At 40.3% G+C, this 3,928-nt stretch overlaps 1 non-coding gene across 1 annotated transcript; it reads left to right on the forward strand.

Moving 5' to 3' along the window:
* The first annotated feature begins 1,370 nt into the window (after positions 1 to 1,370).
* Positions 1,371 to 1,511, forward strand: LOC115031384. The gene has a single exon (XR_003837025.1). It is a non-coding gene; the product is annotated as a small nucleolar RNA SNORA48 (small nucleolar RNA).
* Positions 1,512 to 3,928: the final 2,417 nt, after the last annotated feature.

Below are 3,928 nucleotides of genomic sequence, written 5' to 3' on the forward strand. Positions count from 1 at the left end.
GGCATATCTCCTAATCCTTCTATTCTTAATTTTCTTTCTTCTTAATTTCATATAAGNATAAAGGCAAATTACACATTACATTTACACTAACAAATTATGCTGTATTTTTTCCTATTNACTTTTGTCTTGACATTTGACCTCATATGTTTTTGTGTTATGGGGAATCATTTCATTTTAACCTGAATGTCTTTTGCTAAGCAAGCATAGTTATAAGAATTTTCCCAGTTTTTGTTTACCATAACTTTTACATTTATCCTAATGTTGAAGAGTAGTATACTTTGAGAATAGTATACATTCATACAATGTGTTTTAGTCATATATTTNTCTCACAACTCCTCCCACAAATTCCTCCAAGAACCACCCTTTTGCCTCACCATATAAACTCTGCATCTTCTTTATTTGCTTTTATTTTTATAATCTACAGATTCCAGTTCATGGANATGGGGCTCTTCACTGAGCATGGTCGCTCTATCAGTGTCACACCCTTATGTTCTAGAAATANTACACTGAGTTGTTTCTACATTTTTAATCTCAGCCGTCTGGCAGCAGAGGCAAGGGAAACTGTGAGTTCAAGGCCAGCCTGATCTTTATAGTGAGTTCTGAAATAACCAAAGCTATTTAGACAATCTCTGTCTTAAGATAAACCAAACACCACATACACAGACACACACACACACACACACACACACACACACACACACACACACACACAGAGAGAGAGAGAGAGAGAGAGAGAGAGAGAGAACTATTTTTTTAGTTTGTTGTTGTTTTGTTTTGTGGCCCATAAAATTTCTGCAGAAAATGTACTAATAATTATGTGGGGTTTTCCTCATATGGGATGAATCATTCTTCTCATGCTATATTTAAAATTCTTTGACATTTAACTANAGTATTTGATTTTGTTTTTTATTTGTTTGAGACAGAGTAGTTCTGGGAAGATTGGGACTTCCTATGGACCAGCCTAGCCTCAAATATATACCAGCATCTGTCACTGCATTTCATAGGAGAATCCCAGTAATTGAGAAAATCTTGGCAGCCATGCATTTAAGGAATTCAATTTTGTGTTCCCTCATTTCTTCCTCACTCCATCTCTAATTGACTTTGTGTGACTTACCTAAAGAAAAGACCCTCCAATAATCTGCATAGATGAATTTTGTCGAATCTATTCACTGGAAATTAGAAACAAGAACAGAGCAAAACATTCACCACAGCATTAAAACAAACAAACAAACAAAACACAGACAGAAAATGACACTTTGAATTAATCCCCCTTAAATCTTATATATGTATATAAGATACTTCAAGTATATAAAGCACAATAATTTTTTAACTCACTGAAGTGATAATTTGAAAATTGTATTATTTCAACCAATCCCTGGCAATGGACAGAGAGGCACCTTATTATTAGTGTTCTTATATCAGTCAGGAGCAGAGCAGATGGCAGTCCTTTGTTCATCCTAGCTTGATGCTTGGCTTGGTGACCAGAGCTATTTTATGTCTAAGACTCATAAAAACCAAACCAAATCAAATCACACCCAGGCAACATAATGTGCAAGGAGGAAGATAGAAACCTGCAGACTACCATGCCACCCACAGACCTGCACTCCAGTGTACAACACAGGTAGGCCATAGACTGCTTACAGGTATAGGAGGATGTCACCCAGGGGCCCGACAGCCATGTGAGACAGCCTGAAGCTGGAGCTGGAGCCACCACAAATTGTTGAGTGTATGGTGGTCATATGGGAAAGGAAACAAATGGAGCATTTTGAGCATATGAAGAAAGATGGAACTGAAGCCTCATGGCTGGAGAACAGTGAACTGCTGAGTAGCCAGCCCTGTCACCAGGGGAAACGGTGAGTGCCCCAGCCTGAGCTACCACTCAAAGTCATGTCTGAGACTGTGGCTATGCATGGCACAGGTTGGGTTGGTTGTTGATTTCTGTGACTCCGGTTACCACTACACAACATGGAGATGTTGCTGGTTAGGCCAGCAACTGTGGATCATCTGGATGCTCTAAAGCTTTAGAACTAGCTAAACACCTCATGGATGGAGCCTTCTGAAGATCTGGCTCCATCTCTCATAGCAGGCAATACTTGGGAGAGCAGGCCCTGGGCCTTGCCTAGGCAGGACAGTAAAGCTGTATCTAATAGCAGGTGTGTGGGTAAGTTGGGCACTGGGGTCAGGAGAGTAGGAGAGGGGACCCAGCCAAGAGCCTGCAATGTGGTGGCAAGGGCTAGAGAGAGCTATCCTTCACCCTCATCAACTGTATCACTTTGGATAGTGGGCTCTGAACCTTGCCTGAACAGCAAAGAAGAGCTATGCCTGGTGGTGGGGGCACAGGTGAGCCAGCACTGAGGGCATGAGAGCATGAGAGTTAAAGCTGCACCCTGCTGATGGCAGTACTGGGTGTCATCACCAGAACAGTGCTGGAGAGCTCACCCTAGTGGTGCAGGTAAGAGAGAGTCATAGGGCTGACCAACTATGTTACCACCCGGGCTCAGTTCCAGGACTCTGAGATGGCCCACCCCAAAATCTTTATCATCTTTCAATCATTGAGACATGTGAAAAGGCCAGTCTTACTGTTCCAAAACTGGAGAGTCTGTCTGACACAGAGCAACTACAGTATAACTGGGAGGAGTCCTGATGAGGATCCAGTATTGATGGTGTCACAGAAGCCAGAGATCTTGACCCAGACCCAGATCAAGTGCTCATTGTAATGAACCCTTGAAAGTGAAGATGTGTGGACAGAGGGATATACTGTGGAGCACTCTGAGACATATTACAGCTTCCACAATGAGATGCCTTATAGGCTTTGCTTTGTTGTTGTAGTTGTTGTATGTTATTTTGGAGGGAGTTTGCAAAAGCAAACATAGGATATGAAGGATCAAGATGAGTGAGAATGGGGGACATGCTGTGAATCTCATAAAGAATCAATATAAAGTTTTTAAAGATTTAAAAATTTAAAAGTTATTTTAACCTGGAAAACAGAGACACAAAATTGTTTTCAGTTTTGAAATATTTTAGCATTATTTTCAAAACCCATGTGTATGACAACACAGATTTTATGGAGGACCCATAATGATAATATAGTATACCTCTTATATTGATACAAAGAAACATTGGTACTTAGGGCAATAAAATATTACCTATTTGGAGTAAGGAACTAGAGATGGCTCAATGTTTAAGAGTGATAGCTCCTCTTTCAGAGAACTCGACTTCAGTTCCCAGCATATGAGACTGTTTCCTTACCTATAACTCATGTGCTAGAAGATCTAAAGTCTTCTATTGGTCTCTGAGGTCAGCTTCATTTATGTATACATACATACACATAAGGACATACACAACTAAGCNAATAATGTATAGACATTTGCAATAAATTTATAATGTCACTTTGGGTCATTGACTCAAAAAAATTTCATAGGTGAAAGACTTCACACGTAATTGAGGCCAAATTTCAGCGAAATAGCAAACTGCACCTCTGACCGTTCTGACATCACAGGCAGAGCTTCATGTCATCTGAAAGCCACAGATTCCACCCACATCCCTAGCAACAGTGAATACTTTCTGTGTTGCCAGATGTGGGCAGAAATGTCAAGACCATATGTTACGTTTCTGTTGACAATTTGGTCTACACATTATGTGTTTGGTTTTTACACATTGCAATGGATTCTTTGTTTTGCACTTGTTTCCCAAGCAAGTGTCAGCTTATACTTCGTCTTCTGATTCTTTATAGTCTGTAATAGTGAAAAAATATCTTGTCAACTATTTGTAGCTTTTCTGGAGCCTATGGAAAACACTGAAATGTGTCTTTGAACTCAATGTCTTGTTGGATATGTTCATTTCCCACTCTTCTTTGGTCATTAATAGTCAACAACTTGCCACCGTTCTGGGTGAGGCCACTTTAAACACCCCCACACCCCACTGACAT

This window comes from Mus caroli, chromosome 6, assembly GCF_900094665.2.
Source record: "Mus caroli chromosome 6, CAROLI_EIJ_v1.1, whole genome shotgun sequence".
NCBI classification, from domain to species: Eukaryota; Metazoa; Chordata; class Mammalia; order Rodentia; family Muridae; genus Mus; species Mus caroli.